Genomic DNA, 15,066 nt, shown 5'->3' on the forward strand with positions numbered 1-15,066 from the left:
TTCTGTGTTATTTCACATAGTAAGAAATCTGTTTCAATTCATGCATATATCTATGGATTTCCCAAGAGGATTGATTTGAGGGTTTGAAAATGACTGATTTAATCTTGTCTCTACATGATAAAACACATGGACTTGTGGTCATATCTACATAGAAGAATTTTCTTTCCCTATTCCCCAATCCCAAACCTTCCCTTTTGATCTCTCTATGAAAATACATAGAACTTGAAACCTGAAAACATTTTAGTTGAGAGTTCTTGGTTTTCTTTGTAGAATTAAAAAAAAGTAAATAAATTCTTAAGAAAAACATGTATTTTATCATCACAATAGTCGTTTTTTTTTTTTTTTAGCAGGGTGTCTTTAGTTATGCTATGGCTAAAAACTTACATAAATTGATTAAATAATCTTAGAACTTTCTTCTTCAATCAACAGCTGCATTATTCAAGATATTGAAAGTTAAATGCTTCCAGAGAAAAATGTTCTGTGTTCATTGTTCTTGGAATGCAGGCATAAAAAATATGAAATTGATATTTTTAATGTTTTGCCTTTTATTTTTCTAGTATAGAAAGGAAATTAAGAAAAGTACGTGCCAAGTTAATTTTCTGTAGTTACCAAGACATCTGAAAGATGTTTAAAACTTACTGCCTTTTGCTAAAATGTGCAAATATCTAATTTTACTTAAAAATCTACAAGAGTATTTTAGTTCCATGGTCGCTCAATAATAGAATTTAAATAAAAGATAACAAAAAGGCATAATATACTATATTGGAATAACAATGAAATGGTCATAATTTAAATTTTATTTAGCATTATCCAACAAAACCTTTTCTATGCTATGGATTTTCATTTTAACAAATAAAAGCATTCATCCACAAAGTGCTAATTGTTAAAACTGAAACTTTTTGATTTTTTTTGCTAGGGACAATCAATGCAGTTTATTTAATGATCAATTAATAAATGTCTGAAGTTGAGCCAGGTGGTTGGAGTAGAGTAAGAAGCACATGATATCTCCTGTCCTATTTAATTTCATTGCAATCTTCTGTGCTACATTTCCAACTCCTTTACTGAATAGTCGTTAAGGGGCCATTCTGAACCAGACATTCTTCAGGTGTTGGAGCTATCGCAATGAACAGAGATGAATGTTCGAGCCTGAGGAGACTGAATTCTCGTACACACAAAAGGAACTCAATAAATATTTGTAGAATAAAAGATTGAAGTTATTCAACAGGTGTTAACTGAATAATGTTTCCTGGACACATGGCCTGTGAAGGAGCAATCTGGAAAGAATTAGAAATGCTCTGTATCTTGATTCAGATTGTGATCACACTGCACCAAAATCAAGGAATTTTACTTTATATAGATTATATTCATTGTTATGGGTTTTTAAGTTTCAATTGATAAAATGTAATTTTAACATATATAAAGTGAATGTTTTCTAAATCCTCAACTTATTTAACCTTTAAACTAGGTCCCCTATTGTATATATCTTACTACTTAACCCCTGGCTTCAAATTATTTATCCTATTCTAGCAGTTTTTATCATTCTTCCATTCTAGTGTACTTTAGGAAAAGCACAAACCATATCACTTGATTGGTGTCATAAAGCAGAGAATATATAAATATGCATTTTTTTGATACTGAGATTGAACCCAGGGACACTTACCACCAGGTGACACCCCCAAACCTTTTTTTGTAAATTTAAAATTTTTTTTTTTTTTTAATTTTGAGAAAGGCTTTTACTAAGCTGCTGATCTTGGCCTTAAACTTTGATCCTCTTGTCTTGGCTTTTTGAGTTGCTGAGATTACAAATGTGCACCATGATGCCCTGCTAACGCAGTGATTCTTTAATAAGGCTGAGAAGGAGGCCATGTGAGAATGCTTTAGGGGACAGGAGAAATTTGTAGAATTAATCAGATGAGATTCATACAGTATCCTATTTGGAAGTGGGATGTGTATTCTTTGGCTCCAGCTGAAAATCACTGACATGGAAAAATCAGGACATATGCAATTAAACAAATTCTACAATCTAGAATATAATTAAGGACCAAAACGAGGCCCTGAAGGGTAGAGCATTACAGTTTAGAAAATTGTAAGAATTCATTAAAAAAGAGATAATATGAGTAAAGTGGAGTTTCATGGAATGTGTAGTTATGAGTGAATCCTTGAAAGATGAAGTGGTGTTCAGTCAGGCAAAGGCTTAGAAGATATCAAAATAGACAATGTTTTAGGACAGAAAAGGCCCTGTTCTGGGTAGAATAGAATGTGTGTATGAAATATTAAAGCTAGTTATTTTTTTATTTTTTATTTTTTTAAGAGAGAGAGAGATGATTTTTTATTTTTTAATATTTATTTTTTAGTTTTCTGTGGACACAACATCTTTGTTTGTATGTGGTGTTGAGGATCAAACCTGGGCCTCACGCATGCCAGGCGAGCGCACTCCTGCTTGAGCCACATCCCCAGCCCTAAAGCTAGTTTTAAACAAGTGTTGGATTAATTTGAAATCTAAATTCTTTAGATTGATTTAAATCTAAGTTCAGATGTTATTTATTCCAACCTCCCTGTAAGTATAAAGAGGAAAGGCCTTCACAGTGGAAGTTTGACCAGGTGGGCAGAAGAGGGTGATGATGATAATAACTAGACATGTTTTTAGACTGCTGCCTATTTGCCAGAAGGCATTCTTAGGGTTAGACAAACTGTAATAATTGACCACTACCACTTATGAATTAGGAGCTGTGTTCATCACACTGTGTCGATGAGAAATCTGCACATAGAGGCCACCTAGCTAGCTCCATATAAATTAAGGACCTCCATCTGAGTGATGGAACCTGGATTTGAAACAGGCATTCTGACCCTCCAATTTCTCTTATTTTTTGTAGGCCATAGGAAACCATAAATGATACATCAGCAAGGTGATGAGTTTTGCACGTAGGTGGTTGATGAGGCATTTCTGGACACTTAGATCTGGTGACACTCTACTGAAGGTTTGAATGCAAATAGGTTAATTCAATGTACATTCATAATAAGAGGATAATGGTAATTGGCCATTGATGGAAGGTGAAACATTACAATTATCACCTATTTCATGAGTCTCTCTCTAATCCTACCTTGATTATTTTCCAGCATTCTCTTTGAATATGCTATACTACATTTTAACAATCATGTTGTATAATAAACATTTGAGTTGCATTCCCCCCTTCCCCAACGTCTATCTGGACATGGACTTTTGTCAGGAGCTGTCCTGGATGCAGACCTTCAAGTCCTGATGCCCCAGGACACTGACCAATTATTGCCTTCAGTCTGGATCGACAGTGCCAGCTCTTGCAGTAACTTGGGGTGTTACCCCAGCTCAGATAGCAAGGCGTGGCTCCAGGGATTGAGTTACACTCACCTGTGCCTTTGTAATCCTACCCCTTGCCTCATTTGAATGGCTTCTCCCCAATAAAAGGGTTCAGCACCTGTTCCTCACTCTCTTTCTTGCCTGCCTTGCCCCCTTTGTGGGAGCTGCAGCTGAGGAGTGTTTACTTAACCCAAAGAAAAGGTACTTCCTTTGTCTGTGTCTTTATTTATTCCCCCAATTCACTTGGAATGACCCTGACTGATTCAATTGTGAGACGTGACAGGCTTTCACAGAAATTTTTCTAAATTCATCATTTAGTCCTCGTAGTTATGGTTATATAAAATGAGTATATACAATATAAATGAGTTTATAAACAGATGAAAGAATAAAAAAATGAATAAAGGAATGTAGTATGAAAAACAACCAATTGTATAAAGAATAAAGTCAATATTTAAATAAGACTTGAGCATTGAAAAAGCCTTGTATTTAATTTCATTTCTTTGATCTATATTCTCTACATTTATTTATCCTAACATTTATAACAATATCTTTAGTTTATGAATTTTACCATTTTATACAAATACTGAATATTTGTGTGTATTCCATTATAGACTGAGATTAGTAATGCCACTAGATGGCGGTATTTATCCATATTTTGTAACGTGTGCGTGTGTGTGTGTGTGTGTGTGTGTGTGACTTCAGTGAAATATCACAATTTAATGAAAAGAAACAGTATTACATTTGTTCTACTGTATTAAAATATATAGTTCTCAGCCCTCTGTAAAGGAAAAATTATAAGATTGCCAGTATGTTAGTTAACTTCTTTGGAAGGATTTAATGGAGTGTAAATATTCCTATTGCCTGATGACATCTTAGCTATTTTGGTTTGTGCAAGAACACTATGATGGTTGAACTACATTAGATCACCTAAGATACATTTCTCAGAACTTATTCCCAGTTCTTATTAAATAGCACAGTTTCTACATATGTAGAAACTGATGCATTTTTACTGATTTCACTGCTATGATCCCCACCCAGGCACCATCATTAGTCTCCTCTGTTAACATAATAGTCTCTAAATGGGGTCTCCTTCTGTGTTGGACCCTGCATTCTCTTAACACATCAGATAATGTAATCCTATAAAAACACAAATCAGATTAGTCATTGTCCACTCAAAAAGTTCCCTCACTCTACACTTCACAATAATCTCAGAAGAAAGCCAACACTGGGTGTTTAATTCCATGAAAATGCAAGTCCTCAGGATGGTTGACAAGGTACCTGAAATATTCTTGGTCACTTACTTCTCTGCCCTGGTCTTCCACCTTTCTCCTTCCTCCTCTTCTCTCTCCTTCAGCTACCGTGGGCTTTTGCTGGAGGCTGGATTGCTGTCTCAAGTCCTTTGCTTTTATCCTCCACTCTGCCTTCAACAGCCTTCCTGCAGGTATTCTTCCTGCCTCCCCCACCCCCAGCCTTCTCTGTGAATGAAACCTGCCCTCATTGTGATGTTTAAAATAAAATGTTTAAAATAAACATCACAAGTGGGGGGGGGGTTCACAGAGAAGGGGGAGAAGGGGTCCCTGTCACTTCCTGTATTTCTCACCCGGCTCCTCCACAGCCCTTATTGCCTTCTGCCATGACATCCTTTTGTCAATTTATGATCTTTCTCACCCAAGTAGGATGCAGAGTCCATCATGGCAGAGATTTCCACCTGTTTTATCCATGGCCATTCTACCAGCCCATGGAACAGTGCCTGATATGTAGGAAGCACTTATGATAATAGGAAAAGGCAGTAAATTAGAAGCATATGAAACAGTTCTCCGAGCATAGTAAGCACCAAATAGGTACACAGTAAGTGAATAAAAAAAAAAAGAACAATAAATAGGACCACGTGTATTAATTTGTTTGTAGTCATTTTGGGCAATACAAAGGTAAACAAGAAAAAAGTCCCTATCCTAGAGAAGCTTCCTTGAGCAGATGGTGTAGAAATACAGGCATAACCATTATGTTACAATGCAAAATGTGGTGAGGGATATAGTAGTGGGAACAGTGTGATATTATCAGGGTACCGAGAAGGAGATATTACTTTCAGTTGGGAAGATAAATATTGAATAATATGTTTAAATAACTAAGCTTTGCAAGTTCAAAGAGGAGCATTGAAATAGGAGTTGTATAAATAACTATTCAGATGCCACCTTTGGAGTGCAAGTCTACCCAGCCTTAATGCCTCTGCTTTTCTGTTTTTCCAAGACTTGCCCTAAAGCAGACTCTGCCAGAGTCACAGCTTGGCCTTACGTTAAACTCATGAGTACTTGCTTTTCAAATCCAACTGTTCCATGTGGCTGATGAAACTGCAGATTACCCATGTTGCACCTCTTCTGACCACTCCACTTTAATTAAAAATAAAATGGCAGTTTCTCCTTCCTTATTCTCCTTATCTTAATAGTGGAGAAGAGTGGAAAGATACAGAAGTCTGAGTAATATTTTGCTTATCTAAATATACTCAGGGGAACGGTTTCATAGGCTTTAAACTTACATGTCTACATGCTTTTTTCTATTATCAAAAAAACATGATACTTACTGTTTAAACACTCAATGATACAAACCCACATAACCTGGAACTTAGAAATTCATCTTCAACGCTACCCACTCCAGCAATCACAGGGCAAATACTTGCACAATTTTATGTTATATTATAAAATCATTTGTACAAGTTGCCTTTTTACCTTGCAGAAGTGAGTATACTTTCACGTTTATTTAATAATTCAAGTTTTCATGAAAGTTGGGTTGTTCATTTTTATCTAAAAATAATAATATGTCAGTAAAGGAACACAGCATATTAAAGCTGCTTTCAATTGGATTTGCAATGTCCCTCAAAGACCCACGTATTAAATGTGTGGTGCTATCGGAGGGGGTAGAACCCATGAGAGATGGGGCTTAGTTGGAGGTGTTTAGATTATTGCGGACATGCCTTTAAAAAGAAAACTGGCACTCCAATCTCTTTCTTCCTCTTTGCTTCCCATCCTTAAGGTGAGCAATTTTGCTCTGCCACATGCTACCACCATGATGTGCTGTTTCGCCACAGGCCCAAATGCAACAGGGCCAATAAATCATGGACTAAATAAAACCATCAAAACTATGAGCCAAAATAAACCTTTTTTATTTATTAGCTGGTTACCTTAGGTATTTTGATATAGTAATAGAGAGATGACTAATACCAAAGCTAACCTCTCTTCCAAACACAAAGATAATCTATAGCAAACATTCTTTTTTTCTTCTTTAAAAAAAAAAAAAAACTTTTTCAGTGCCTCATGCATGCCAAACAAGCACACTATCACTGAGCCACGTCTCCAGCCCAAGTATTCTTTCAAAAGTATACATCAACTCAGAAGAAACAGAAACCTCTGGGTACAAAAAATCTAGGGGGAAGATGAAAACCAAAAGATAAGCAAATAAGCTGACTTGGGGGTTGATCTTTTGGGTTACTGGGGAAGATAGGGACTGGTTTAGAGAACTGGTGGATTTTAATGCTCAGTGTAGGGCATTACACAAGGGCAGAATATTTATTGGGATGGCATAATACAGGTTTTTAACTTTGAAATCTTACATATGAGTTTAGAACCCTCTAAGGATTATACTTCCAGTCTATTATTACCCTTGGTAATAGTAAAAACTGGGAAAAAGTTATCATTCAACGTTGAAAAATGAGCAGAAAGCTTACCTGTCATTGTCTGAGTTTTGAGTAGAAAGATTTTTTCCTTAATAATTTGAGGCAATAGAGCTGTATTAACCTTGAGATGGAAGTTCAGATTTATTCTACTGATATGAACTGAGACCTCTGAAAATAAATCATCATGAAAGTTGTTCCTGAGCTGGGTGATTCTCCTGGGACATCAGGAAGAAGCAAATGCAAAACCATCTTCAGAAATTCTCTGACTCTCCAGAATGAAAATGATTCTTACTTTAAAAAAATTCAAACCTCATTTTAAGAGTTTTCACAATAAAAATGCCATAATGTATACTTAGAAGCAATTTCTCAGAGAGACAGTGGACTCTGCAGACAGCAGAATCGAAGCCCCATGAATCTGAGACAATTAATAGTGATCTGAAAGAACACTATGAAAAAAGTAATAGAACCAGAAATTCTAGAAATTGAAAACTTCTGGAATTAAAAAACATACCTTAAAGAGTAGCTAATAAAGTCAATAAAAAGATCAAATTTATTAAGCAGAGTACTGACCCAAACTACGAGAAGAACCTTGATTTTTGCCTATGGGGCAATAACCATTTACCATTGCTTTTGCACATCTGGAAATGGAACTAGTAAACTGGGAAAAATATCTTTAAAAAAAATCCTCAGAGATAGAAACAGGTATTTGAACTGCGTGTCTGGCCCTTGTCTTTCTTCTCTCCTTCTCTAAGTCCTATGGGACAGAAGTCTGTCCTTGTCATTCTGCCTCCCCAGTCTGTTAACACCATGGGGTCCATTTTTACTATGATTTTTTTTCTTATGTGAATCGAACCCAAGTCAGATGAAGGGAGCAATCCCTTTGGCTGTGACCAGAAAGAAATGTGACTGAGTCAATATTCCACAAAGCTGAAATATGGTGTTGTCATAATGAACTTGCCTCCCGACCCAGGACTTTGTGTAGGTCAAAAGCATTGGAAGTTTATTTGATTGAGATATGCACAGCTTTCACATCAAAAATAAATGCCTCTTGCTTACTGCTGTAGAACTGCTGAGAGCCGTGGCCGAGTCTGTATGGCCCCTGGCATTTTGCCAACAGTATTGATTGACAGGCAAGGCGTTAATATCCGCCTCTGCCGCTACTTTTGAGTTCTAGCGCTAATTTTGAGTTCTCGCGCTATTTTTAGTTCTCACGGGGATTCCCCGGGAGTTCCCATTGGTTGTCGAAGTGCAGGAGGAGGGTTTTCCCGGATAGTTATTTCCGGCTGGGGGTTGCTGGAGGAGCCTCGTGGCTTTTCGGGAGGATTCCCCAGGAGCGTGTGTGAGGTTTTTTCTTGCAGTAGAAAAAATAAAATTTGTTCCTGCTTTAGTGGCTCGTGATTTGTGCCCAGCCAGACTGCGGCATTTGGTGGTCCGTACGTGGGATGTCTGAAGCTTGGGGGTAAGTGAATTTGCTCGCTCCTGAAGGAGAGCAAAAAAAATGGGTGACCATTTCAAAAAACAATGTGTTCTTGTTGTGATTTATTTTGTTTTTATTTCAAGTTGCCTGTTCCTAGAACTTTCTCAGGCAAACTGGGGAAAATGGTTGACTCAAGGTTTGAATTTGTTCGCCTCTGAGGAAGACAAATTGTTAGAGAAAGGAGGCACCCCAGTAAGACCAAGAACAGCTAGGGCATATGTTGATACAATACAAAAATGTAGCCCATGGCTTTTTACAGACGAGTTATTAAGTCTATCAATGGGACCATCATGGTATCCTGTAGAAGGATTTTTCTTCAACAAGAAAGAGATGGCTAGTTCTGTTTACTACATTTGTCTAAGATCTTGGTTTTTACAGACATCTGATTAATTACCAAGCTAAAGTGTTAAAATATCAACCACTAAATATAAAATCAAGTACCCTTTACTTATTAAGTTCCATAAGTAATATATTTAAACATTATGTGTGTTTTCATAAATTGGTAAATGGGAAAAAAAGGTTTAATATTGCTTTGGTCTGTGTCTTTGCTAAAACAATACTAAGAGTTAAGATTCTATCATGTGTAATTTATATACAGAGAGTATAAGAAGTTTCAGTTGGGTTTCAATTACAGTATAATAGTACCTTAGAAAACATGAAAATATTTCATCTTATTAAAGTGGAGTAATTTGTCTAAATCAGAAATTTTATAAGGGTTGTTTTAGAATGTGAATTTATAAAAAGGGTTAATGGTTAAAAAAGAGATAAAAAGATTCAAGATGTGGAAATATATTTTAATATAAAAGGTTAAAGGAAAAAGAAATGTTTCTAGATGAGATAATCTCTGTGTGGTAAAGTAAAAAGTTGTAAAATGCCATTTAAAAAGATTTTGAGGAAACTAGACTTACTTTAAAAGCTTAAGAAAGGAAGAAAGAAGAAAAAAGGTATTTGTACATGGCAGATTGAGACAAAGCTTCTTAATGGAGTAAAAAAAAGAGCCTTTGGTTGAAGGGCAGCCATGTAAACTAACATTTAGCGATTTAAACAGAATATAAGCCTCATTTTAAAGAGTAAAGCTGTAGGTGGTGAAAAAGTACATTTAAAAGTACAATATACATGATAAATGAAAGGCTTTAAAAGGTTAAATTGAAGGTGGTCGAGATACCTTCTTGGCGGAAAAAAAGATTGCTTTGCTCATCAAACTATTAAAACGTACTTATTAAAGCAAAAAGAGGGAATTGGAAAGGGGTATATATCCCCCAAAGATAAACTTAAAATAACCCTTTTTACTCTAAACTTTCTAAATTTGGATTCATCAGGACTTAGTGCTGCGGAAAGACATATGTATCTGAAAAATGTACATAAGCCTAAGGTACTTTGGAAAGATATTCTAACAGGACAATGGAAAGGTCCCGACCCAGTTATTGTCTGGAGTCGGGGTTCCGTTTGTGTGTTCCCACAGGGAGAACAGCAGCCGATTTGGATTCCAGAGAGGTTAACCAAAACAATTTCTACAGAAAAAGAAGATGATTTGACTGAAATCCATAACAGCTGATATCCAGAGCTCCAGCTTGGCTATTCTTACATCTGCGACAGTGATTAACCACGGTGCCTTTTTTCAATATCTATTTTATTATTGCATTTTTCCCACATCATAAAGTTCTATTTTATTTTTTGAGCTCATACAAACCTAGGTTAATGTTTTTCTGATCAGTTTTGTTTTTTGACTATGTTTTATTTTTTGACTGTGGAGTTTTTAAACATTGCAATGGAGATTTCACCTAGGTAAAGCTACAAGGCCTTTATTATTGTCTTATATGTTGTATGTTATGTGCGCACACTTCTGTTTTGTGTTGTATGTCTGTATGTGTGTATGTCCATATATCTTATATGAGGAGCGCTCATGAATAAATGGATCCAATTTTTTTTTATTCACGTGATTTTAATGGTTTAATATAGATTGGGTAAACAGCTGTTGAAAATTGTTTTAATATGTAAACAAATAAGGAGGTTAACAGATCTGTTTGTTTGCTTTCACCTTTCCTTCTCATTATATTTAATAATTCTGTTCAGGATAATGTAAATTGTTCAAAAAATTGTTTTCTTAATGCCTGTTGGAATGTTACATAATTTTTTTCCTAGCATCATTGCCAGAATTCCTATCTTCATCCCAGTGCCGGTGAAGACAAAGATAAAACCAAACTACAGCTTCTTCGGTAGTTATCACAACAAACTGTATAAACTGATGCATCAGTGAATAATAACTCAACAAGTAATGCTCAATCAAGGAGTAGATTTACTTTGGGAGGAAATGGACATATTGACAGATTCCTCTACTTTGAACTGCTTGCACAACTTGCCTGGACTATGTATCACTTGTATGCATTGTGAACTATCTGTTGGTGCAGCGAATTGTGGTAATGCTGGCATCTTTGCTGATGGTGTCACTGGTGGTACAATTTTTCAAAGGAGCCCTCAATTGGCTTGGTGTCATGGCATTTTACATCCTCCTCCCTTCTACTAGTGATGGTCTAAAATTTGGGGGCCAACAGAGGTGAGGCAAAGAACCTCACCCCCCCATTGGCACCAAGGACAAGTTTGGGGGCCAACAGAGGTGAGGCAAAGAACCTCACCCCCCCCCACTGGTGCAAAGGCCTATCCACAAGTATGGCTGTATGCTGGACCGGTAGTCAGTGACGGGTATGATCCGATTGCAGTGGTACCAACCTAAGACAGGAGGCTGACGCCTAGAGGTCAGTTCATCCGATGACGGGTAAGGACCATATGTTGAATTGGACTACCTAACAGGCACGGTCCCTAAGCCACATTACTTGTTGTTTAATTAAACAGAAGGGGGGAGATGCTGAGAGCCGTGGCCGAGTCTGTATGGCCCCTGGCATTTTGCCAACAGTATTGATTGACAGGCAAGGCGTTAATATCCGCCTCTGCCGCTACTTTTGAGTTCTAGCGCTAATTTTGAGTTCTCGCGCTATTTTTAGTTCTCACGGGGATTCCCCGGGAGTTCCCATTGGTTGTCGAAGTGCAGGAGGAGGGTTTTCCCGGATAGTTATTTCCGGCTGGGGGTTGCTGGAGGAGCCTCGTGGCTTTTCGGGAGGATTCCCCAGGAGCGTGTGTGAGGTTTTTTCTTGCAGTAGAAAAAATAAAATTTGTTCCTGCTTTAGTGGCTCGTGATTTGTGCCCAGCCAGACTGCGGCATAGAACCATTTGCTTCCCCATGACCCCTGGTCTTTCCCTCTCTTCTACCCCAAAGTGATCTGCTTTCAGGAGAGAAGTAACATGCAGCATCTGTGCGTAACCCAGAACCCAGGTCTTCCTATTCCCATGCACATTTGTTTGATTGTGCTGGGGAACTTGGGAAGCAGAAAAATTCAAGTTTTTATGAATTAATTGGATACAGCAAACTTGTTAACCAAGTCAACACTCTCTGCACTCACCGGTGGAAGTACACCCAAATGCAAATTATGTGTTTGAAGAAGATTTGAAGTGGAGAAATGGAACAAAAGGACCTTGTGATTTGGGGACCTTTTGGGCTGAGTGTCCTGTTATTTTCACTTCCGCTGTCAAGTTTACCTGGTTTTATTTATTTATTTTTTCCTGCTAATGATTATGCGTCCCAGAAGGAAATGCTTTCAGCAGTCAAAGAGCCACAATTAAGGCAGTGATGCTACCTATGGACCTCCTGACTCCAGTGATCACTTTCAGCTGCAAGTCTCAGTGACAGATGGCTTGCTGATTGGAGCCTCTGGCAAGGGAAGGCATCCTCCCAGAGGTGCATCTTGATGCTTTAAACTCCTTAAGTTCCTGACATAACTTCCAGGTGCATCACTTTTGAAAAACAGCCTTTGGCTTGCTCTTAGACTCTTGGAAGAACTGAATGCTTAATCTGAGGAGGCCCTGTGGCTCTCCTGCCTGATGCTCTTTCAGGTGGCTCAACTGGGACCCTGTGACCAGCGGGTCTCACCTGTCAAAGGGAAATGGCATATGGAAAAACCCACTGGCCTGACCCAGCAGCATCCTGGCTTTACACGAAAAGGCGGGCGACTGTTCCTTTAGGGGAGGTTCAAACTTTCACTCTTGCCTGAAGCAAGCTGCTGAATCAATGGGGACCTCAATCAGTTGTCTTAAATGCTTCTGCCTGGTTCACCCCTGATTCAGATAAGCTGAAAACCAGACGGCGTTCACAGGGCTGCTTTGGCTTCTCTACCAGCTACAGATGTGCAGAAGCAACCGTAAATGGTTATTGCCCCATAGGCAAAAATCAAGGTTCTTCTCGTAGTTTGGGTCAGTACTCTGCTTAATAAATTTTGACTTTTGGATTGTTAGGTTTACCTCTTTGGAAAAATACAAACTGCATATTCAAAAGGGGTTTCTTTGAGTTTCTAGTATGTGGGAAAATAACTGTGACTTCTCATAATGGCTTTCATGTTTGCAGGTGTTCATAGTAAGATCTTGTCTTCTGATGAGACAGGCTGGAACCTAGCTGAAGATCAAGTCTACATTGTCTGGATTACTCCACTGCTACACGGGTCCATCAGCAGAGTGGGCATTGCCACACCTAAACCATCACAAACTGAGTTTGTAGCAAAGAATCATATGCATCTGATACCAAGGCCGTCCCTGCTTGCCAATCTTGTGACCCCCGTCAAATCTGGCTTGTTTCTTCATGGTGAAGGAAGTCAATACACAGGGTATTGCCCTAACAGTCCTGGCAGATGGACTGTGTTAGGCTTTGATTCTCTACTTGAAGAGCCACTACGGCAGTTGGTGTTTGGTCAAATCCCATGGCTGCTATTTCTGTTCAATCAGCTGACTCCAGTGAAACCATCATGGTCCTTGAGACCAAGCTATAGCATGGTTTTAGCTTTCCAGACTACTTGCCATCTGACTATGGTGCAATTTTTATGGCAAAAGCCACTCAACAACAGAGTAAGAGGCAAGTGTTTAATACACCTTCCATGCTTTCCACCTCTTCTAGGCTCCTGGTATTGTCACTGACTGATCAACTTGGTAAGATTTCTGATTCTCTCTTTTGCCTCTGTTACAGTTTAGGTATGAGGTGTCCTGCAAAGGCTCATGTTTGAGATAATGCAAGAAAGTTGAGAGGTAAAATGATTGGGTTGGGAGAGCCTTAACTTTATCAGAACATTAATCCCCTGATATGGATTAACTGGGTGGTAACTGTAGGCACTAGGGTGTGGCTGGAGGAAACAGGTCATTGGGGGTGTGCCTTTGGGGTTTATATTTTGTCCCTGGTTAGTGAAGCTCTCTCTCTGCTTCCTGCTTGTCATATCCTGAGCTGCTTTCCTCCACCACACCTTTTGACCTTGATGTTCTGCTTCATTTTGGGTCCAGAGCAATGGAGTTGGCCATCTATGAACTAAGACCTCTGAAACCATGAGTTCCAAAGTAAACTTTGCCTTCCAAAATTGTTCTTGCCCAGGATTTTGGTTAGAGTGGTGAAAAAAACTGACTAAAACAGCCACCTTCTGAGTGACCCAATGTAGTAGGAAGTTTAGTCACTGAATGAAGTAGTTTCTGGAAAAGGATCACCTCCTGCAGCCTCCTTTTGGATAATTCCCATGATTTAGGGGGAATAGGGTTACCCAGGCCTATTTTGAAAATCAAGGATTCTACCTGAAACATTCCTGAGCATAATGCTTCTTTATGTCTCCTAACCAACCTCTGGGCATACTGGTTGGTCCACTCTCTGGATGGATGGGTGCCAAAAGTGGGCATAGGAATTCACACTCAGTTCTGGTTCAGCCACCTGGATGCTCACTAAATTTTCATAGTCCTAGATCATAAAGATAAGGCCTTCTCAGTTGAGTATACTGCCCATGTGTGTGACATGATGTCTTTATGAAAATTCTGTAAAAACATCTGTGCCCCTGCTATAACCTGATCATTCCAAATAAAAATTCTGGACATACATCAGAAATAATAGGCAAGAAGGTGAAGTTAGTGTCTGGAATGGGACTGGAAAATTTTCCGGTTGTAGAACAAAAACAGCAACCTTGATGCCTGGGGAAGGGAATGCCTAATTTTTCCATTTTGACCCTGGAAGGCACTCAGAAAAGTTTTAACTCATTTCCTAGGATTATTATGGATGATCGATTTACTTTAGACTTCCTTCTTGTGGACTAAGGTGATGTCTGTGCCATAACTAATACATCCTGCTGAAATATCCAGATTAATATTTCAACCAAATGGAAGGATCTTTATTGGAACTTAGTAAGAAATCCTCCTAGCTTTCTACAATTAGGCCCTAATAATCTGTAGAATTTGTTTAGCTACTTGGGTTTAGGACCCCATGGGGACATGGTTGAGGTCAATACAGCCAGTTTATCTTCCTTCACTGTGTGGAGTCATATCAATAGAAGCTTTAATTAAATACTGTTTGGGACAAATTGAAAAATTTGTTCTCAGACTCTGTTGGTCAGAATGGGGTCTAGTGTACTCAAAGAAAAAATTGTCAGTAGTTAAGTTGGCATTGAAATGAGGAATGGCAATTCTCTGTGGGTGTCTTATTTTTGAATGCTATATAAACTGAGGCACTGATAGTGTTTT

The 15,066-nt window shown here is 38.3% G+C and overlaps 1 protein-coding gene across 1 annotated transcript in view; it reads right to left on the reverse strand.

Annotated features, from left to right (window-relative positions):
* Anxa10 (annexin A10) overlaps nt 1–15,066 on the reverse strand; it is a 71,677-nt gene that overhangs the window by 42,768 nt on the left and 13,843 nt on the right. The gene's annotated exons all lie outside the window — the stretch shown is intronic.

Source organism: Urocitellus parryii, chromosome 14 (assembly GCF_045843805.1).
Source record: "Urocitellus parryii isolate mUroPar1 chromosome 14, mUroPar1.hap1, whole genome shotgun sequence".
NCBI classification, from domain to species: domain Eukaryota; kingdom Metazoa; phylum Chordata; class Mammalia; order Rodentia; family Sciuridae; genus Urocitellus; species Urocitellus parryii.